Source organism: Mchenga conophoros, linkage group LG3 (assembly GCF_057382185.1).
Source record: "Mchenga conophoros isolate Kocher_MC1m ecotype Shallow Benthic linkage group LG3, M_conophoros_male_GT1.1, whole genome shotgun sequence".
NCBI lineage: Eukaryota > Metazoa > Chordata > Actinopteri > Cichliformes > Cichlidae > Mchenga > Mchenga conophoros.
In genome coordinates, this window is record NC_140528.1 from 9,323,466 (window position 1) to 9,347,459 (window position 23,994).

General features: G+C 42.8%; 1 protein-coding gene and 1 pseudogene across 1 annotated transcript in view; one reads left to right on the forward strand and one right to left on the reverse strand.

Moving 5' to 3' along the window:
• Positions 1-23,994, forward strand: part of LOC146577190 (protein NLRC3-like) — an 81,391-nt gene that overhangs the window by 17,534 nt on the left and 39,863 nt on the right. The gene's annotated exons all lie outside the window — the stretch shown is intronic.
• On the reverse strand, positions 4,788-5,917 carry LOC146577191 (uncharacterized; annotated as a pseudogene).

Consider the following 23,994-nt stretch of genomic DNA (forward strand, 5'->3'; position numbering starts at 1 on the left):
ACAACTGCATCACTAATTTTATGTAAGACCCTGTGTTTTATTGTATTTATATATTTGTAACATTTGACTCAAACACTTTTGGGAAGGATGAAAATGTTTTCAGGAGGAAGTTTTTCCTTCTGTCCGACTGCAGTACACACAACACTGCGTCTCCCTCCCTTATCACACTTCCTCAGGCTGGTGATGAGCGCCCCCTGGTGTCAGTGTTGATGACGTCATGCACAGTGAAACATAAACAGTGTCTGTTAATAAAAAATCATGTGTCCATTTTCATGTTTGCATCATGTTTCTGTAAAATCATCAGCTGTTTCTGAACCTTCTTCATTGTTTGACTCATTCCAACAGCTGTGAGCTGTGATGGAGTCAGAGCAGCTTCATCACTGATGTTCAGGTGAAGCTGAACTTAATAAACTGTAGAAATGATCAGGATTCAGGCTGGATGTGTGAAACACTTCTGTGTGAGGTCGCAGTGCTTCATATGTGTGTGTGGGCTGAAGCACACACGTGTGAGTCCTCAGAGGTTTCACACACATCACTGCACACACTTATAATCCTAGTTTAAGCTTGTGGATCATATCGGACACATCAGCAGCTCTTTGGAGACAAAGATTTGAGATTTAAGATGAGTCATAGTCTTTCTATCCATGGTAGCTTCCACTGCTGAGGCTCGGGAAACATGAAGAGGATAATTAAGAGCAAGCATCAGCTCTGTCTCATCTAACTACACAGTATTATGATCATGCACTTATGTCTCAAACTAAGACACAATGAGACAAAATGAGTTCTGTGAGTCTTTAGATTATCAGTAAATTCTGGTGACAGTTTGACGCTCAGTGGAGCCATTTTTGGTTTGTGATGAGTGTTTTGTGAGCTTCTGTTTTGTGAATCGCTCTTTGTAATTTAGAAGATCGTGCAGAAATGTGCGCGCCCTTATCTGAGAGGACACGGAGAGAGTGTCGCAGACTCGAGGTGAGGAGATAAACCTCGGAGCTGGATGGCCTGCACGTTATCCATGTGCATCTTTTCAGTGACATCAAGTGAACCCATAATAAGCATTTCTATGTCTTAGACATCATGTCCATTTCTAATGAGAGATTATTTTTAAATGAGGGAAACCTGGTCTAACAACACGCTTACAACAGAGCTAAAGGTTCACCACAGTGAGACGGTGGGACTCTGATAAGAACTGAAACACTGTGTATGAACAGCTGAGACAAAACTATATATAAACACTCATTTATTCCAGTTTAGTTTACAATGATTTTAAAGTAATGTGGAACGATTCATGTTCATGAGCTGTTACAAACACAACTATTGATTTGTCTATATATGGTCGGACTACAAGGCTCGTGTTGAGGCTCTTGGAATAATGTGTGAATTACAGCAAGAAATGATGGTTTTCCATTTTACCAAAGTGGAATAAAATCACCACAGCAAAGAAATAATGTTATTGTCTGCAGCTAAAATATATGGTGAACATGGTTTTATAATAATGTGCAAACACAACCTCACTCTGCTCTATACGAGGAGCCAACCACAGCTGTCCGGGTCTTCATCCACCACCTCCACCATCTTTGCTCATCATCATTCACTGAATTGCTGATTGGTTTTATTAGATTATTCTGTTATTATATGTTACCTTATATATGTAATCAAAGTAGTTGAATTAGAATACTGCTGTAGATCATATTATACCCTTTAATATAGAGTGTGTGAGCTGTATGTAGTTTAGTTCTCATTATACTTTTGAGTTAACAGAACATATTCACATATTAGTTCATTAGATAAATGTGCATCACTCTGTATCCTTGATCTGCTGGGAATGTGTTACACTGTTTTCTTGACATGCTTAATTGTTGAATCATGAAGAGAAGGTTGTAAGCAGGAGACTCTGTGTCTAAAGACAGGGGAGATAGATAGACCACATTCCACACCCCCACCTTACAGAAAGCAGAGAAACAACTGCCGAGGTCATAACTTAGGCGCTGTAACAGAGAAAAAATGTGATGTTTTGGCTTTTACGACCAGCTGGGGGCCACTAGAGACTATAAAAAGCTGAGCAACCCGTCACCATTTTGAGACATGTGCCTGACCCTCTGGTAGCATCTCTCCCGTCCGGACGTTGTAATGCTCTGACTGTTGAATTGTATGGAAATAAATGATTGTTGATTGAGCATTGATACACCGAGTATTGTCCCTCCTTCAGCCCAAAGATTCAAAGAATTGGGAGATTTCAACAGTTTAAATCAAACTCCATTACAGGTTCAACTCCATCATATAACAGCATGTTGACTTTGGATCTGGTGTGCAGTGCCACCTTAAAAGATGAGGAAACTAAGAGATTACAAAAAAAGAAGTGGAGGAGTTAAAGAGCTGCAGCAGATTAACAGTTTCTGACAGTCATGTGTTAGAAATAGGACGATTAGATGAGCTGAGGGATCCATCTACTGCTCAGTGAAGCCTCATCAGAAACCGTCTCAGTGGAAGGATGGCTCTATTGTTAAGGAAGGACACAGGCAGAAAGACTGGCGTCTGTCACACAGGAACTGGACTGAAAATCAGCTGCACATATTCATCAGTATGTGCAAACATATTATAGGTGTGGAATTCAGGACAGTACCATCAGAAGTTGATCCACTGTGCAAATGTCTGATTGGCAGTGGCTTCATTTTTCACTATGAACAAACTGCTAATGCAGCATCACAGGACGTCAGCCATGGATTGGCCTCCCCAGACCTCAACATTACTGAAACATCTTAACAGAGGATGGAAACAAAGGGAACCAACATCCAAGAAAAGAGCTGCTGCTGAAAACTTCCTCACAGAAAACACAAACAAGCTTGACTAAGAGACTCCAGGCTGTGCTGAATTATAAAGGTGGACTGACCTCCAGGGTCCTTAGTATCATATAAGCTCAGTTTGTGTCTTATATACTTTCCATTTATATAACAAAATATATAGAAAGGAGGGTGGTTTAAGATGTGTGTAGAGTTTTATTCATTATCTTTAGACAAACAAAGAAAGCACCATCCATTCGTCTCCAGTCTGTATGAAAAACAGGGGAAAGGTCAAATTAAACCTTTGAAATTCCTTTCACAATAAATCCATAAATAAACAAAATCAAACACAGAAAAGTGTTTAAACCCACTTTTCCATAAAGCTGTCAATAGGAAATGTTCCAGTAAACATGTCTGTGTTTCTGCTGTTTTCCTTTCATGCGTCCACAGCTGACAGGTAACCCTATTGGAGTCGCCATAGTGACGGGTGGCGTCTCAGCTTCAGCGTGTTGATGGGCACAGCCACGGTTACCACAGCTGGAGTTGGTGTACGGCGAGCTGTGAGAGGACAGAGATGGAGAACGCACATTTAACTCTTTAACAGGAGATACGTTACGACTAACAGACGACTGCTGTCTACATGATGTCTTTGCAGCCCTTATGCTACATGTTACACAACTTTTCTTCATGCCAACAAGACTGAGGTGCCACATAGTCGACACATACAGCTGATTATGATGCATGTTTTACTATTGCTATGTTCACATCATCTGCTTGGCTTTAATACTGAAAGCCTGGAGATCCTCTGACGTGTGCATGGCTGATGTGAAGTATGATTAGTCCTACATGACATCAACAACAGAGGCAATGAAAGCTTTGTTGTTAACAGGTTGTAGGTAAAGTCAAATGTCTACTTCTACACTTGTGTTGGGTAAAGTTCTTCTCACTGCAGCAGATTTATATCTGTGCTTTCACAGGGCGTGATGTGGAGCTCAGCGCTGAGGTGCAGGTCTCCTTGGAGACGGCATCCTGGCTGAAATATTATCATGCTTCCAAAACATTTCAGCTTTTATTTTGAAAGAAACAAGACTTGAAAACGAATCCCCTTCTTCCTCTTTGTCTTTGTTCTTCAGAGGAGTGTCACCTGGACAAACTCAGGGCTGTTCTAGAGCCTTTGTTATTATTTGACTCCATAGAAATAAAACTGAATCGAATCAAACAAAAACTCCCAAACAGCTAAAACACTTTGCTTTATTCTCTTTTTTAACAAATACGTTGAAGTCCATCCATAACAACACAGCTGAGATCTCCTTTGTAATCAAGTGTTTCCATCCTTTGTACAGATCTGCATACAAAACAATCATTTACGTCCCACAGAAGTCTAGTTACACGTAACTATACAAGAACTGGTGAATGACAGAAACATGAGACACATGATCACAGGTGATAACAAAAAGAGAAAGAATTCATGTGTTAGTGATGTTTTTCAGCCCTGATGGCTCATGTTGGAGAAACAAGCTGAGGTACGTGGAAAGTTCACACACACAAGTGGGCGTGAGCGCACACACAGAGAGAAACACAACTGAAGCATCTGTTTGCTGTTTCTGCTTTCATCATCTCTGCTGCTGTGTCAGGCTGGGGTCTCTCAGTGACGTGGTTGAGGTGAAGTATGACGAGTATCCCTGATTCAGTCCATCGAGACAAAGGGCAAAGAAAGCTGTTGTTAACAAACTCTATGGTGATGTGGCATTTAGCTCTGACTCTACGCTCTGCTGAATCCTTTGAACCTGCTGATCAGTAAAGCTCTACGTGCTGCAGCAGATTGACCTCATCTGTGTTCACAGGTGTGGACCTCAGCGCTGAGGTGCAGGAGACTTTCATTCAGTTCTCCCTGCAAACAGCATCCAGCCTGGAAATACTGTCATCTTTCCCACAAATGGTGCTCTTATCTCAGAGAAGAAGTCTGATGTAAATAACTGCAATCAACATAACTGCAATCAATAATTTTTTCTATTCAAATTCTGGGCCTTGTTTAGGTCTTCCAGCCATGGCCCAACATTTATAAGCTATGCGAGCTTCATCATGGTACATGGATACATGTTCTTTCCAGCCAGGTCTGATGTTAGGTTTCTTATGCTTATATTGTTTATCAAGCAGTGTACCACTTTCATGCAGAGCAGTCACTATATCATCATACATGGAGCAGAGTAAATGTTTATGCACAGCATTCTTACAGTTGACATCCTTGCACAAAATAGCTTCTTTGGGCAAAGAAATGTTGTTCAGATGTATATCGGTATTACTATGATAAGCTAAGAAATCATCTTCACTACAAGCTGACCAGTCTAATTTTACACTGGTAGCAATATTGTTTCCAGTTGTTGCTGGCATTTGTTCCACATTCACAGTAAAACCAAAAGGTATATGATCTGACACAGTTACCGCATACCTGATAGTCATGTTTGCTAAAGCTGCATGTCCATCAGCTGTACAGATACAGTGGTCCAGCCATGATGTACTATGCCAGGCTTCACTTATGTATGTATAGCTGTCTGCAGGCAGTAACACTTTGGTAGACAGGATAAGATTATTAACTTGACAGAAGTGAGTTAAGTGGTCAGCAAACTGAGAACTGCTGTCTGTGAGATCAGCATTAAAATCACCCAAAACATATATGCTGTAAGTATCATTGTCTTGAATAAATGCATTAATAAAAGCCAGCCTACTGAGGTATTCTTGCTCATTTTGACAAGATTCATAGGGAGCATAAATATTAAGAATGATAAAACTACTATTATTCTGTGTATATTGTATACCAATACACCAGTCTACATCCAGTCTAATGGGCTTTATCACAGGGTCTATTTTTTTGTCCCAAAGCACAGCAACCCCTCCAGGTATTCTGCCTCTGACTATAGCTGTGCTGAGATCAGTTGTTGATTCCCCCACTCCCAAAAAACTTGCATTTAGACAGTTAAGTTTTCCCAGGTCCTGTTTGGACAACCATGTCTCCTGCAAGCATAAATGTCACATTCTGCAAGCAGACTGTCCACAACAATCCGTCGAGCTTTGTCCCCTGCACTCTGTCCCAAACGTAGACCACGACAGTTGTAAGATAATATCCTAATATACATCTTCATGTTGATACGTTGGTACCAGAAGGCACAGTTATCTCCCCTGCTGGATCCACTGAGCTTGGCACCACCGTACCGGGCTTACGAGGTTCATAAAAACGCCGGACCAGAGCCCCTTCAGGCCAGAGTTCAGGATTGTACATTTCACCCACATCATTACATTCAGCAGTAACCTTGAAAGAGCTGAACCTGCTACGTTTACTAGCAATTTTTTGACAGGTCACATCTCTTTTAAGTTTCTCTCTCAAATACAGAGCAAGAGTTTCTGCATCTACATCCAGGGCAAATATAGTGGCAAACACGCTCACCAATTTAGACCCTGTGGTATTTAGGCAGCAGAACAACTAAGAATAACAACTACAAATAATGTTTTTAGGTTTCTGTTGTACTGCAAGGTTCTGTACAGGAGAACCAAACCAAGAGCAAATATTACGTCTCATTTACACCTGAGCACGAAGAGCCATCAACATTTAGCAAATTGAATCATCTTTGTTTAGATGCAAGAAGAATCATATAGAAATGAAAAAGTAGAAATAGAAATCCAGAGCAAAGATATCCTCTAATTCAGCGTAGCACATGAGCAGCTGCTGCGATTCACGTAAGCATTCGGCTCGTCGCTGTTGCAGATTTTTCTCTCGCTGTTCTGGCTCACAGCGCTGCAAACACAAAAATAAATATCCCCAAAGGTGTGAAAGGGAGCTAATTAGTAAGAGTATTGTTACTCTCCGCAGGAGTAGTCCAGCAGTAGAAATCAGTCCAATAACAAGGTGTGTAACATCTAGCAGGGTGACAGAAAAACCCAGGGTAACTTCTAAGGACCTCAACGTCTCTCTCACATTGTGTTTTTTAAACATGCTTCCATTTGTCACTTCAGTCTTTACTCTGAAATACAGGAAGAGAAATCATGGCTGAAACAATTTCTCATGAAACCAGGGGTGTGGTCCAACAGTCAGTTTGGTGAGGAAGGTTCCTAACTGAGAGAAGTGACCCAGAAGTATCTGTGTAGCAGCCACAATGAATCCAGATCATGAGCTTTATTAACTGATCAAAGTCTCTTCTTTCATCTTCTGTATCATTCAGTTTGCATTGGTAATGCCCATTATTGTAATGCTTTTTTAAGACCAGCAAAACTTTATTTCACTTTGGGTTAGCTGGGATAAGTGATGGATGGAGGGAATTTTACTTCAGCCACAGAAATCCTAAACAGGAAGGAGGAGCAGAGTTACAGTGGATCACTATCCAGCAGGGAAACAAGGTTTATTTCAATTTCTTGGCCATGAGTGAGATTTACTGAGTGGGCAAATTAGGGAGACGACACCATCAGATCCCGAGCCCTCCATGTGTTAATCAAGAGACTGCTGCTGTGCTACATCCATAAATAATGAATAAATTAGGAGCTAAAGCTGAAAGGACAGTTTATTTGTACCATCTTCACGTGAACACATTCAAGAACATCACAGATGAAGAAACATTAAAAACTTCCACACTACATAAAGCAAGAAAAATAGTTTTTCTTTCAGGTGGTTTCAGAAAAACAGAAACATCAAACATCTCCAAGACTCTCTTTGAAAGAACTAAAAACCTTTGTTCTCATGGTCCAATCATGAGTGAACTCCCCGATGAAGCCTTGTGTGCTAAAACATGTCAGAGTTTTAAAGGTTAAACATGAGTTTCCAAAACGTTTTGCTGGAGAACAATGAACTATTTGACTGAGTTTCAATCATTTACAGACGAGCAAAACCAGGACAGAGAAAAAAGGACAAAACTGACTCAGTAAAACAACAGAAAAGAAGATCCCATGTAGATCTGTATTATGTAGAAGTTCAGCCCAGCAACCAGTTCAGTTCAACACAAGTTTAAATGATTCTATCTGAACTCTGTGGAGCCTGATCTCAAGCTTTTTGAGTCTGACACAGAAACCAGAGGATCTTTCTGTGTCTTCAGATTCACTGTGATCCAGTGATGGGAGTGATTTCAGCCCTGAGTGATCGCGCTGATGTTTGCACAGAGCAGACAATGAGGTGAATGTTTGGGCACATTGGTAACAGTGAAACAGTTTATTAGTAACGTGGGATCGTTTGTGTGCAGAGTATGAACTGAGATTCCTGAAGCTCTTGTCACACTGCTCACAGCTGTAGTTTCCTTCCATGTGTCCACGTTCATGAATGTTACGATTACCTGACTGTGAGAAGCTTCTGTCACAGTGTCTGCACTTGTGTGGTTTCTCTCCTGTGTGGACTCGTTTGTGTGATTTAAGCTGACCTGCAGTGGTGAAGGATGACCCACACTGATCACAGAGGTGCTTTTTAACCCCACTGTGAATCAGTTCATGTCGTTTTAAGCGATGTGTTGTGGTGAAGCTTCTCCCACATTCTTTGCAGTATTTCAGTTTGTCTCCAGTGTGTCTACGTTGATGTACTTTTAGGGTCTTTTGCTGACTGAAAGTTTTTCCACAGAGGTCACAATGAAAGTCTTTCCCACCACCACAGTGATGACAGGGTTGAGAACTGGATCCATCTGTGTCGCTCTGCTTCTAAACAAAGACACAAAGACAGTGTAAGTCAGTCCTTCAACATTTGTATCCTGAACGTCGCCTGAAATAAAGAGCATCTCTGCAGACGTCCAACTACATTTGACTGTTTCAGTTAACACACTCAGTTTACTGGGCTGCAATAACTACAATACTACCACCATAATACTACAGTAATACTAAAATCATAACTGAAAGGAAAATCTGAATAATCACTCAGAGCTGCTTTTCCATGCAGTAGAATTGCTAACATGCTAACACAGTTTAATGAGCAGAGTTGTTCCAAAAATGATCCAAGATGGCGCCGCGTATTGATGCCCTGGTGCTTCAGTGCGTTACTTTTGTTTTGTTTTTGTGCATTTCTTCTGTGTCTGGGCACTCCTCTGGATATTCTTACACCAGAGAAGAGCTCCTTAACTGCAGGACTACAACGCCTGTGGATTTATTTCCAATATTTGTCGCATCTGCGGCAGATTTACTGCAGACTCTGATCAGGAAAGCGAGACGCCGAAAGAGAGGGAAGCGAGCCGGCGCACTCGTGCGTCTGAGGAGACGTGGACTGCGAACTGCTCTTCCTGGGATCTTCCTTTCCAATGTTCGCTCACTCGGAAATAAGATCGACGAACTGGCCCTGATGAGAAGCATGAACAGAGACTTTGCCTCCTCCTGTGTCTTATGTTTTACGGAGTCGTGGCTCAGTGAGAACATCCCGGACTGCGCGCTTAAGCTGGAGGGCTTCCATCTGGACCGGCAGGCCTCTCTCTCCGGTAAAACAAAAGGTGGAGGTGTCTGCTTCTACATTAATAGTGGCTGGTGCACAGATGTAACAGTGATTGCTCAGCACTGCTCTCCCTCTCTGGAATACCTTTTTATTCACTGCAAACCGTTTTATTCTCCGCGGGAGTTTGCTTCATTCATCCTGGCCGCTGTTTACATCCCGCCAGATGCGGATGCGCAGGCAGCTCAGTGCGCACTCGCGGAGCAGATACTGCACATGGAGCGGACATTCCCGGACTCTCTCATCATTGCTCTTGGGGACTTTAACAAAGCCAATCTGAGCCATGAGCTTCCGAAATATAAGCAGTATATTAAATGCCCGACCAGAGAGGAGAGGACATTAGACCACTGCTAAAGCACGATCAGCGGGGCCTATCGCGCGGTGCCGCGCGCTTCACTCGGACTTTCTGACCACGTCATTATCCACCTAATCCCCGCGTACAGACAGAGGCTGAAGTTCTCCAAACCTGTCGTGAGGACTAAAAAACTGTGGAGCAACGAGGCTGTGGAGGAGCTTCGCACGTGTTTGGAGTCTACAGACTGGGACACAATGAAGGCTGCTTCTAACAGCTTGGACGAGTTTACGGACACTGTCACCTCCTATATCCACTTCTGTGAGGACAGCATTGTGCCATCACGCACCAGGGTGAGTTATAACAATGACAAACCCTGGTTTACTCCTAAACTCAAAAAGCTGTGGCTGGAAAAGAGAAAGGCGTTCAGAAGCGGAGACAGGGACTGCTACAGAGAGGCCAAGTACAGGTTCACTAAAGAAGTGGACATTGCTAAACATCAGCACTCTGAGAAGATGCAGCAGCAGATCTCAGAGAATGACTCGGCCTCTGTGTGGAAAGGTTTTAGGAATATCACAAACTACAAGCCTAAAACCCCCCACTCCACTGATGACTTGCTCTTGGCCAACACCCTTAACGACTTTTACTGCCGTTTTGACGAGCCATCAGGCAGCCTTCACACCTCCAACGACCCCAACAATAGAGGCACTTTGGACACTAATTCCCCCACCTCTCCCCCCTCCATAGAGCCATCACCACCTTCAAACTGTTCACCTACAACACCCCCCTCCTCACCCCACACAAAAGAGGATTTCACACCACCTCCTCCCACCACAACTCTTCATATTCATGAAGCAGATGTGAGGAAGCAGTTTAAGAGTCTGAATGCTCGGAAAGCTCCCGGCCCAGACGGTGTGTCTCCTGCCACCCTCAGACACTGTGCAAACGAGCTGGCCCCAGTGTTTTCTGGCATTTTCAACTCCTCATTGCAGGCATGTCATGTGCCTGCCTGCTTCAAGTCCTCTACCATAATCCCTGTCCCCAAGAAACCTATGATCACTGGACTAAATGACTACAGACCCGTGGCTCTGACATCTGTGGTCATGAAGTCATTTGAGCGCCTAGTTCTCTCCTATCTCAAGACCCTAACGGCCCCCCTCTTGGACCCCCTGCAGTTTGCATATAGAGCCAACAGGTCTGTAGATGACGCCATCAACATGGCCCTACACTTCATCCTGCAGCATCTGGACTCCCCAGGAACCTACGCCAGGATCCTGTTTGTGGACTTCAGCTCTGCCTTCAACACCATCCTTCCAGACCATCTCCGAGGCAAGCTTTCCCAGATGAATGTGCCTGATCCCATCTGCCGGTGGATCACTGACTTCCTGACGGACAGGAAGCAGCATGTGAGGCTGGGAAAGAATGTCTCGGACTCCCGGACCATCAGCACCGGCTCCCCTCAGGGCTGTGTTCTTTCTCCTCTGCTCTTCTCCCTGTACACCAACTGCTGCACCTCCACCCACCAGTCTGTCAAGCTAATCAAGTTCGCAGATGACACCACCGTCATTGGGCTCATCTCTGACGGGGATGAGTCTGCCTACAGGAGGGAGGTTGAACGTCTGGTGTCCTGGTGCAGCCACAACAACCTGGTGCTGAATGCCCAGAAGACAGTGGAGATTATTGTGGACTTCAGGAAGCACACAGCCCCACTCCCCCCCATCATCCTGACTGACACCCCCATCACCTCTGTGGACTCATTCCGCTTCCTGGGTACCACCATCACCCAGGACCTGAAGTGGGAGCCCACCATCACCTCCGTCATCAAGAAAGCCCAGCAGAGGATGTACTTCCTGAGGCAGCTGAAGAAATTCAACCTGCCAACACGGACGATGATGCAATTCTACACTGCAATCATCGAGTCCATCCTCACCTCCTCCATCACCGTGTGGTACGCTGGAGCCACTATCAGGGACAAACAGAGACTGCAGCGTGTTGTGCGCTCTGCTGAGAAGGTGATTGGCTGCAGACTCCCATCTCTGCAGGACCTGTACACCTCCAGGACACTGTGGCGTGCAGCCCGGATCTCAGCTGACCCTTCTCACCCTGGACACAGTCTGTTTGACCTGCTCCCCTCAGGCAGGAGGCTCCGGTCCATTCGCACCAGAACCTCTCGCCATAAGAACAGTTTCTTCCCCTCTGCTGTTGGACACATGAACAATAACCATATGACTGTCCCCGCCACTAACACATGACCCTACGCTGTGTCACTGCATCATTCCATGTTTGGCACTGATCACCACCTGCACTCATGTATATATCTTTCTACATAGCACTTTAATTCTTATTGTTACTTTTATTTTTTCATGTCTATTTAAGTGCTATTTATGACACTATGCTTGCACTGAAGCACCGCAGCAATTTCCTAATGTTGTAAACCTGCTCAACATTTGGCAATAAACCCCATTCTGATTCTGATTCTGATCTGAAACAGTCAGGCTAAAATGACAAGATAACAATATAAATACATACCTCACAGTAGCTGCACTTGTAGAGTCTCTTTCTGGTGTGGATCTGTTGGTGTCGTCTCAGGTCACGTGGAGATTTGAAAGTCTTCTCACACAGGTCACATTGATAAGGTCTCTCCTCAGTGTGGGTAAACATGTGTTGTTGTAAGTGTGCGTCTGTTGTAAAGTATTTGCCACACTGTTCACAGCAGTACACATCATGTCTGGTGTGAATGCGTAGGTGTGTATTTCGGCTCCATCTCTGGCTGAAAGTTTTTCCACAAATGTCACAGCTGTATGCCTTAATTCCAGAGTGGGTAACTAGATGACTCTGTAAGTGGCTACTGTGAGTAAAAGCTCTGCCACACTGATCACAGCTGTACGCTTTAACTCCACTGTGAACTGTGAGTTGGTGTGTTTTTAGGGAACCCTTCCTGGAAAAAGAATTTCCACACAAGTCACAGCTGAACGGTCTCTCTCCAGTGTGGATGACCTGATGCTGTTTTAGTTTAGCCCTCACAGTAAAACCCTTCCCACACAAGTCACAGCTGAACGGTCTCTCTCCAGTGTGGATGACCTGATGCTGTTTTAGTGAAGCCCTCACAGTAAAACCCTTCCCACACTCGTCACAGGTGTGTTTTTTCTCTCCCTTTCTTCTGTGAGGTTTGTCGGCCTCCTGAGAGCGCTGACTTCTGGCTCCATGTTGGTCCTGCAGTGACAGAGATACAAACAGAGGCAGTGAGTGAAATGCAGTCGTGGAACAAACTCAACCTTCAAACTCCATTAACACTAGTTTTAAACCTGAAGGTGGAGCGTGGCACCAAACACCTTAAAGGTCTCTTATCCCCACCTGCTGGTAGTTCTACCACATTACATCCAACCTGCTGTTAAAGATAATTCATGACTGTTCAAACACTAAAATCATGCACACACACACACACACACACACAATTTTATAATTTAGATTATTTTGTTGGTTCCTATTACATATTTCTATAATTTGTATAGATTTATACAGAATTATTCAGTGATAATAAATCCTATGTTTGTTTATTCTAAAGGAACCCCGTTAGCTTCCACAACAGATGTTGCTCGTCTTCCGTCAAATACTCACATAAAATATTACACAATAAAGTGGATTCAAGATATCCACATAATTTCACTCTTACATCCACAGTGAGGTTTCACAATTGTTCAAATATAAGCAATCAATAATAATAATAATAATAATATCAATAACATTGAGGCACATTACACAAATTTCAAAAACAAATCATGTCTTACAATATTTACAACAACTAAAAGCTCTGTAAATCGGCTTTTAAGTGTTCATTGAAGTTTTGAATAATTCTCTAATTTTTTAAGGCAACTTATTCCACTTCAAAGTTGCTCTAAATGTAACAGTTTTACAAAACGTTACTTTTAACTCGAGCATTTACTAAATTGCAGCTTGTTGAAAACTGTGTAATATGATGATGTATTTCATCTGGATACTGCAGCTGAGCAGAATAAATGTGGTGTGTTTAACAGAATTGCTTTCTTTAGAACTACAAGTAAGCCATAGAATATTTTAGCCTGTACAGGAAGCCAAGAAAGGTTATTATGCATTTTATCAATATTAGTATAGTATGAACATCTTCACACTAATCTGGACGCCTTATTCTGGACTAACTGAAGTCTGTTAAGATCTGTCTTATTAGCTGCTGACCAAATGATTGAACAATACTCCAGATGAGACATTACTAGTGCATTAATGACATCTTTCATAATGAAGAAGTGATACACAAAGAGCATTTCATAGCCATAGCTATGCCTTGTCGGCAGAGTTATGTGACATTAGTGATGTTTGTACTTTCAGCGTTAACTTGGTTTTAAAGCCTTTAAAATATACGCCGTTCAATAGTCGACCTTAATCTGACAGAGAATGTGATGATTTTGTGGATAATTAAAGTCAGTCATATATCCACAAACACAACAAGCTGAAAGTCAGTGATGCTGCTCGGTTTGCAGTCCTGAACATCACGGCACAAGCAGGATTCACTGCACTGTTAATGTTAGCTGTGTTATATTGCTGCCTCTGTTCGGTGGTGTCGAGCCAAACGCAATTTAACGTGTGTTTGAACGAGCTGTTCACTCGTTAAGCTGAAAGAAAGATGCTTTAATCACAGCAGTCACACATGTGTCCACTGCACCATCTGGAACTCTTCTTGTTTACACTCGTAATAACACAAACACTAAATCCTGCTTCTCTGGTGCTGTTGTGTAGCAGTGTGTACACCTGAGACTGTCACCTGTCTGTCTGTCCTGCACTCTCTCTCTGTTTCTTTCTCTCTGATTGTGGAATAAAAGTATGAACATGTGTTTATAAGTTACACTTGTGTTTGAATCCTGCAGCTTATCACACATTTGATTTCCATGTGTGACGACTGCAAGTGTCCAGAGTGAGGACAGACTGAGGGAGCCACTGCTGCACATCATCTGTGAGGCTTTGCAGCCCTGATGATCCACCAGGACAAACTCAGCAGTGTGTGAGGAAGAGGAGGAGGAAGAGCCAGCAGCAGCTGACAGATGGAGAGAATAGACAGACTGTTCCCTGTTTGTGAAGGACTGCTAGGAAAGTTTAACATAACTGTCTGTGCTGAATCAGTCTTATTAGGTAATGTTCAAATAATGTGATCATCCCAGTGTTTCCAGTGTGGGAGAAAGTACTCAGGGCCTTCAAGCTACACACTATGAAAGGCAGCAATAAGTTTAATGTTCAGAAACCTAAAGTCTGTATCAGCAGCAGGATGGAGCTAAAAATAAATGTTGGTTTCAGTTCTATGAAGCTTTGAGTATTTTGGATCAGTAGCTGCTGTGTTTGTTGCATCATATTGCTGTAACTGTTTATATGCTTTATATATTCTGAGCTAAGTTGATCTATAGTGTTACATGATACACTCTCAGAAATAGAGAGAGAACAAGGAGAGAGAAGAACATTTGTTTTTTAAATGTTCCCTTAAAAGTACATTACTGGTCTTTAAAAGTCCAGAAATGCCCCTTTAAAGGTTCAATCTGAAATAATGTACAAATCTGTATTATAAAATCTTAAGCAGCAACTTCTCCAGGTTCCAATATTTATGCAATTCTCAAACCTTTTGGCCACGACTGTATAACCTCTTCTGAAGTTTAGTGGATATTATACATGGTTATGCTCAGGATATGTCGGCCAGTTTCCACTGGAAACGCCTTTTGGTTAAACTGTCAGCGAGGAATTTGCATTTGCACTGTTACATTTTTATATAACTTTAATGCACATAAACAACAGCTGCTTGTTTCAGTGAAAATACATTGATGGGTTTTTAATAAAGTTGTGCAGCTGTAAAGTATTTTGTCTGCTGTCAATTCTATCGTCAGCTACATCGTTATGGCAAATGTTCAAATGTATATGGTGATAAATATCTTTGGTCATATGGTCCTGCTCTGTCTGTCACCTTCTGTGTTGAGCTCATTGTTTCCTCTGTAGTGGCTGAGCTGAGTCCAAGTAGCTGAAAATGTTCCTCTGCTGCTCCGTCAGACTCTCCTCCTCCTGCTGATCAGCTGGGACACAAAACAGCTCTTTGTTAGGCTCCACACTGCACTGAAGAGTCAAAGTGTCTCATATGTTCATCTGACAAGTAAAAGAACACATTTTTGTTTCCCGAGGTGGGCAACTTGTTGGAAACAAACACAAAAGCTTTGAGCACTGATACCTGCCATTGCTGGCATTGAAAGATGCAACGCCAGCAATGTGGATATGTTTGAGTCTTGACAATCCACATTGCTGGCATCTTTCAATATGTTGAATGCACCAGTGTAAGTGCAGCCACTCAGACTCAATGTGTTCATAGAAACAGGTGCACATGTGTCACGAGTTCATCCAGCAGTAGCTATGGCACTTGGCCACAGGGGGCAGCAGTGGACTGACCTGCATTTGAGACTGCTCCAGCTGCTCTGTGACAGTCAGTAGATCTGCTACAAATTGCAGATCATATGCAAGTTTTGGAAATGACATTATAAATATTCCTAACTTAGCCACGGCAGCCATGTTGATGTATTACCTATATTGGCTGAAAATGTTCATTTGCAGAGAAAAGACACAGGCAGACTGTGCTTACAGGACAACAACAACAACAACAACAACAATCTTTATTTATAGAGCACATTTAAAAACCAACGGCATGCCAAAGTGCTTAACATAAAACAAATTAACACAAGTATAATCAGAGTCATAAAAATAAAAGTGTAGAATTATGTTCACAGGAAAAAGCCACCAATAGAAAAAATATAACTACAGCACATAGCTATAGCACAATATAACTGTGCCATCAACACACAATGGGGATAAGACATACACAGCGCAAATAAAAAGCAAGATAGGAAAATTAGTAAAATAAATCACTGCAGACAAGGCCAGCATTTAACCAGTAGAAAACGCAAGATTAAACAAATACGTTTTAAGCCGTGATTTAAAAGATTGAATAGAGTCAGACGCCCGAATGCCAATGGGAAGGTTGTTCCACAACTCTGGTGCGGCCAGGGCAAACGCTCGATCACCTCTAGACTTCAGCCGAGATCTAGGCTGCACCAACAGTAACTGTGAGGATGATCTTAAAGCCCTAGCAGGAACATATAAGCTTAAGAGTTCCTTAAGATAGCTCGGTGCTGTGTTATTAGTGATTTTAAAAGTAAACAGCAGAATTTTAAATTGGATACGGTATTTCACAGGCAACCAGTGCAAATCAGCTAGGACGGGAGTAATGTGGGCAAACTTCTTAGTTTTGGTTAGAATGCGTGCAGCAGCATTTTGGACTGTCTGTAATCTATGGAGCATATGGAGCAGCAAACATCACAATAAAACATATGAAATGGGTGCACATGAGGAACGTCTGCACTGTTAAAGCCATGCAAACATCTTCACACATGAAGCAGCAACACCTCTCAGTTTAGCAGCAGCTGGTAAAAGCCACAGTGATCCTGGAGCCTCCCTGAAGGACTCGTTCATCAGTAACTGTCAGGAGGACGATTAAACCTTCTGCACACGTCCTGTAGTTACACACTCGGGAGGAAAGACGACGTCCTCGCTCTGCAACATGATCTGTGTTTCATCCAGGACGCTCAAACACAGACTGGTTTCCAAATATTAGACGCACTGGTTCTTCATGCGTTTCTACCTGAGCACTCAGAGTCATTTCTACAACAGGCCTCCTTCACCTGCTGGTGCCTCTGTTTCTGTGTTTGGCTGTTTCCATCAGTGCCTGATGTTTGTGATCTTTGATCTGTTCTGAAGTCTCTCTTTGTAACACAAATGTTGTTTGGCTTCTTTTGCAAACAAGGCAAAAGAACTTTAATGGATTCATTTGCTGATCTTACTTTTCTGATGCAAAGCCGTCCTTTCAACGCTTTAGAAAGAAAACCAAACAATGTTTTTAAAACTTTCCCAAAATGTAAAAGCTATTAAAACCATAAACTTCTGCTCCTTGATCATGTGATTCTTCTTCTAGACTGTCTGTAATTGTTATTGCTGATTGTCAATAAAGTTGTTTTTTATAAGTTATGTTGTAAAGGAAGCTTGTGGCGAGAGAGGAGGGGCGACTAAAAGCAGGTTCATATAGTGGGAAAGTCCTCAGGTCATGTGAGGATATTTACTGATGCGTCAACACTGTCAGATAAAAGAACGGCTGCTGCATTTGTTCTCCCACAAATAAGTTTGGTGATGAGTAAAAGAATTACAGATGGTGTGGCAGTTTATACTGGGAGCTGGTAGTGATGTTACTGGCTTGAACTGGGTGGAGGACGCACTAATATGGAGGTATGTGGTTTGCTGGGACTCTAGCAGCGTGCTAGTGAGCACAGGTGATATGTCTTCAGACTCTAGGCAACATATTGTTTTTGATATACTTCATTTACTGTATAGAATCAAACACAGAGGGATAGAAGTGGATTTCTTATGGCTCCCTGTGAATATCGGTGTTGATGCAATGAACAGGACGATAAGTTTAAAAAGGTGCAGCAAGAAGAAGTCGTGCAGGTTTGACTATAAAATACAGTGAAAGTGAGGTGAAGAGTATAATGAAGGTAAAGATGAAGGACGAGTGGCAGGCACACTGGGACAGAGACGGGAAAGGCAGATATTATTATACAGAAAACAGTCGTGTAGAAGAAGCTGCAGCAGAGACCAGGATGTAATCTGGAGAGTCAGAGTTGGTCACACAGGCTTGAATAGCACACTTAAAAAGGTAAACATGACACAGGAAGTGTGACTTCTGTGGACCAGAGGAGACGTTTGACGGGTTGTTAGCGTAGTCAGGATGCTGGATGGAAACGCTGTGCCTGATAGGATGATTACAGGCTGGACTTTGTCTTCCTGTTACAGATGGATCCAGGCCCTGGATGACTGCTGGACACACATGACCCACACTAGGCTGCCTTCATCCATCCTTTCCTCCTTCACTGAGACTCAGAGTCAGCATGTATGTATTTATCAGTGATTTGAATCCTTTCATTACAGAGTGAAGTTAAAGTAGACGTGTGAACACACTAATAAACACAAAGGGACACAACTACTACTGCATGATGTAAAGCTGAAGTATTACACAGCTTTATGAACCTCCTGTTATCCTGGTAGACGAGTACAGCAATAAATCTTTTACTTGAACATCTTCTGGCTCCAATAAGCTTTGAAATGTGACCATGAAGTTAGAGACACACTGACTGAAACCCACAGCTGTGACTGTGGATCACATCCACACACAGTGTAGCTGCTGTCTCTGTGTGAGGTCTGTGTATATATGTATATATTTATGCTTATATTCATATTCTCTTATTCCCCTTTATTTGATATCCTAATTCTGTGCTGTGTAAAAGTTTGTCGGTGTTCTGCTGCTACAAACTGGATTTCCTGGAGGATAAACATGAGGGATTCATAAAGTTCTATCTCTCTGTTAAAATCCCCCAAAATCAATGAAATGTGAATTTCAGGCAGACGTGTTTTTAAAAGAGTCTCTTTAATGGAAAAATGTGTTTTTAAAACCAGCCAATAGGAGCGTCTGTGGATATCAGCTGAGGCTGAACGCAGGAACACCATCACATATAAATACACAGAATTAAATCACTAGATAGAATCACTAGAAAAGCCCCGCCCCCTCTGAGCCTCCGCTGTGTCCTCAGCACATCCAGGAGCAGCAGGTCAGAGGGGGCGGGGCCATGTCAGGACTTATTTTAAGTAAAATTTAAAGTGGAGCGACGGCAGGAGTCACACAGCAGTAACCAGCTCTGTCTGCCAGGGTCAAAGGTCAAGCAAGTCCTGCAGCTGACCCACACACAGACTTACACTGATCCACAGAGAGTGATGAATCCACACATCACTCGGCTGGAGGAAGCTGGGGTTCCACACCGTCCAATCAGAAACCAGTGTTGACGCTGAGACCCGTCTCTGTAACAGGAAGTCCATGAACAGGCAGACCCTCTGCAGCAGGCTGACCTGTGACCTCTGAGACAGAGGGAGGAGTTTGTGTCAGCAGGGGGCGCTGCAGCATCGCCTGAGAGCTTTAAGAACAACAGCAATAAACAGGAAGTGAAAGTCACACTTCTGTTGGTGTGCGTTATCAGCAGACCCCACCCTCTGCAGGAAGCTGAGATAAGAAGCAGCCAATCACAGAGCAGAGAGCATGTGACTTCCTGTTCCTGCTGTTACTGTGACAACAGCTCCTGGGACAGAGAGCAGCTTTCTAAAGAGGAAAGATGTTGCTGTCACCCCCGGGTGTCATGTGACCCGCCTGATGTACCGATTTAAGACTGTAAGAACAATAATAACAACATGTTTTAGTCAGGTGATCCATGCAGAGCAGATCCATGTGACCAAACACAGCTGGATCACATGTTTCCTCTCCTGGAAACAGAAAGCCTTCATGTATAAAGGCTCATGTACCCACTGAGCCCTGCTCTCAGATCTGTGAGGCTTTAACAAACAACAGTTTAAAGTCATGTTTAGCATCTTCTGTCAGTGTGGAAGGTCACACACTTTCCTGAGTGTTGAACCCTGAACTACTAGCTGTTCATGTCAGCCTGGACATAAATACAGACCTGCCTGCTGTCATAGACCCCAGCACTCACATCTTACTTATAAGTGACTCATATGTATGCATGTATATATTGTGTATATTGTGCTATTTCTTACTTAGTGTGTTGTGTCTTTGTTCCTGTTTGTGCTGCAGCACTGTAACCTAAATAATTTCCCCTGGGATCAAAAAAGTATTCTGATTGTGATTAAATGAAAGCAGTCAGAGCAGAGGACGGTGATGTAAGGAATGGGATTTTAATCAGCCAGTCTCCTTTAACTCTCAGCATCACAAAGTAATGTGGTAACATCTGGACTGATGTGTTTACTGTCAGCTAGTTTAAATGCTGTAGGCTGCAGCCGCTGCTCTAACACTATAACTGTAACAGGGCTCAGTGCTGCTTCTAACAGTCTGAGCTGCTTCAGGCTTTATTTGTGAGGAGCACAGCAGCTTACAAACACGTGGCTGGGCCTGGACCCAAAGGAGTGTTTGTTAAAGCCTGCAGTGAATCCAGCAGCAGAATGATGGAAATGCAACACAGCAATGATGAAGAGGAGCAGCATTAAAGCCAAAGTCCAGTTCATACAGTTAGGTCCATAAATCAAATAAGGGAAAATAAAATGTTGTTGGATGCACCTGTCTGCACCCTTAATGCTCTCTGGTCGCTATGGTAACGCGTAAACATTTCTTTCAAAATAAGACACACGACTACAACACGGGAAAAGACCCAGGGAAACGAAGTTAACGATAAAAACCCTGAAAACCATTGTTGGATTTATATTTTATCATTGTCATTGTTATTGGGGAATATCTAACCATATATGCTTAGAGGTGTAGAACCAATTGTGTAATGATAGTAGTCTTTAAAGACTTTGTGTGACTCCAGAGTGTTCTGGCATTCACACCCACGTCCTGGGATCATGGGAGAGGTGCTACCTTCTTATTGTTTTGTGGTAGGATGTCTGTTTTAGTCTAAGTGCCTTTTGTTTAGATGAACTGCTGGACTTCCAGACCAGCAGGTTTAGGGAAGTCGTTTATGGGTCACACTCTGACTCCACACACACACACACACACACACACACACACACACACACACACACACACACACACACACACACACACACACACACCTACATAACATACAGACTGGTACCTTTGTTCACGTGTATGTTAATGAACCTATGTATATTCGTGTAACCTCAATAAAAGAACGAGGGAACGGACGAGAGCGACTGTGGTCAAGCGAAGGAACGGCATTGGTCCAGGTCTCTCCCGTGCACAAGAAACATAAAGAACTACTCGTGTCTTGCTTTGCTGTGTAGCTGGATTGAACGATCCAGCGAACAGGTTTATGCTACAAACCTATCAACCATCAATTTCACACCGAGCCTCGACTCTCACGGCCCGGTACCAAACGACTCACGGACCGGTCCGTGACCCGGGGGTTGGGAACCGCTGAGTTAACGCATGAGTAGTTCAGGGCTGCACGTCATTTTCATTGTTAATATCTTTGTGAAAAGCACATTGATGTGAAAATCTTCATGAGAGTCAGAGGCCCTACAACACGATTAAAGATTCATTCAAAAGAAAATCACAAGTTATTATCATCTTCAGAACATTTCATTAAACATTAGAGACAGACTGCTGAGTACATCTCATCTCTATCCAAACAACCTACAGTCCACAAACACATCATGAACCAGTGCTCTGGGCTGTGGTCTGTCCCCAGTTACATGGATCAGCTGGTTCCCTGGAGGTGACTGCTGCTGTGGTTTGGAGTGGATGAATAAACCTGAACTGAATCAGGTGTCCAGTTACTTTTGGTCCCTTTAAACCAGGCTGTCACATGTTCAGGATGTGAAACTCCTCCTCCTCCGTGAAAACGGGTGTGGGTCTCAATCAGCCAAGGTTTTGGGTGAACCCATTGTGAGATCTAGCCCCACGCTATCATGTGATTTCCTGTGATCAAATGTCCCAGGATGTGAGTGGGCATTAAGACGTCCATGTCCCTCTTCAAGCAACTTAAAGAAGTCCAGACGCTTTTCTTTCCAAGCTCCTTCAACAACATCATTCATAGAACAGCTTCCAGCTTCTTTTGCTCGGCTACAGTTTGGATGGATTTGCATTTAAAGATGCAACAAGACTAAAATGGTTAGGGTCAGGAGGTCAAAGGTCAGAGCTCCTGTGGGTCTGAGGGCGGCCTCACGCTGGAGAAGGATGAAGGAGTCTGACCTGAGCCAGTGTTTGACATGAACACATCAGCACTGCTGTCAGTGAGCCTAACGACAGCCGTTAGCATCATTTCAGTGTTTCAGTCATAAAAACACTTCCTGTCTCTGTGGTGGTTACAGTGACATCATGCAGTTTGTGCTTTGACCTCCAGAGGGCGACAAATCAGCACAGACAGAGAGCTCCATTCAAACTTTGCTGCCATCAGGAATAATTCTTCAAATATAATCATCAGTGTTTGAGCAGTTATGATATCAGGGACAATCTAGACATGTGTGACAATACTGAACATGTCACATGACACACCTCAAACATCATGTGATCCACTCTCAGTCTGCACTTTCATTCATGACTTCAACAGGTTGAAACGAGCTTTGAAGAAACATTCAGTGAAATAAATCTTTCATGGATTCATGTGAGCAGCAGATGAACTTTACTCTGAATCAGTGGATTTATCTTCTGTTTTAGACCAACTTTGATCACTTCGAGCCATCTTAAGTCCGTTTGTTCTTCTCACTCACTAACGTCTCGTATGATTTCAGATCCCTGCTGTTCCCCAGCTGCCCTGTAGGTGGCCTCAGTGTGTCTCACACCATTTACAGATGATTACAGGTCGTTTACAGTTCAAACAGGTCCAACATAAGAAATATGCAGAAAATATCCTGCTATAACAGTTTGGGTCAAAGTGCAGATGTTCCAGATGTTCTGAGTCTCTCTGTGTTTCATGTTAACATGTAGATGTTGGACCAAAGTGAAGCTTTTTGATGTGACAGCAGGAATGTGAAGTGTAACTCTGAGCTGTAGGAAATGAAACTAAACGGACTTTTTCTCCTTTATTTATAGGAAAGTGTAGGAGAGCAACAGATGAACAAGCGTTACTGTAACAGGAAACATCAGAGGATCTTTATGTTCATCATCATCACTGTTTCCTTGTTCTGTCACAAACACACAACACTTCCTGCTCTCTCTCTGATGGATCTGATTGGCTGTTTCATTCCCAGGAGGTCAGGGCGTCACACAAACAGCTTTAACTGCACAACGACACACTTTAAATCATCTGCAGACAAACCTGTGTGTTTGATTTATGAAGAAATAATAAAGACGTGTGTACAGCTGTCCATGAAGCAGCTTCTCACACAAACTCTGACACTTCAGCCACTTTAATTCCTGCAAAGCTGTGTAATAAAGAGCTGTGACTGCTATGAGCTGCTGATGATGACTGCATGAAGCTCTCAGCTGAAGCTTCTTTCATTTATTTTAATGTTAATGTCGCCTTTTTAAGTCTGTGTGAGGATTTTAATGACACACATTAAAGGAGCTTCTTTGATTAGAACCAAATTCATGTTGATTTTCAGCCTGAAATGATAAAAACTTTAATAATTCTGTTTATAATCATCAACCTGGAGACTAATGAAAAGTATAATAGTGAAAAAAAGCCGTTATTATTTGAGTAATGCCTGAATCTGCTCAGAGACGGAGACAACACAGAGGTGTTGATGACAGTTTGACATTAACTGAATTAAAAACAAAGTGCTCTTATTGTGAAAATCTGCCTCCTACTTCTTTAAATCATTTTTATGTATTTTTTAACCTCACAGTGAAACATTGAGGCATTAATCTGACACAGTTTGATCAGCAGCTGTGTTTTCACTGACGTTTCACTTTGATTTGT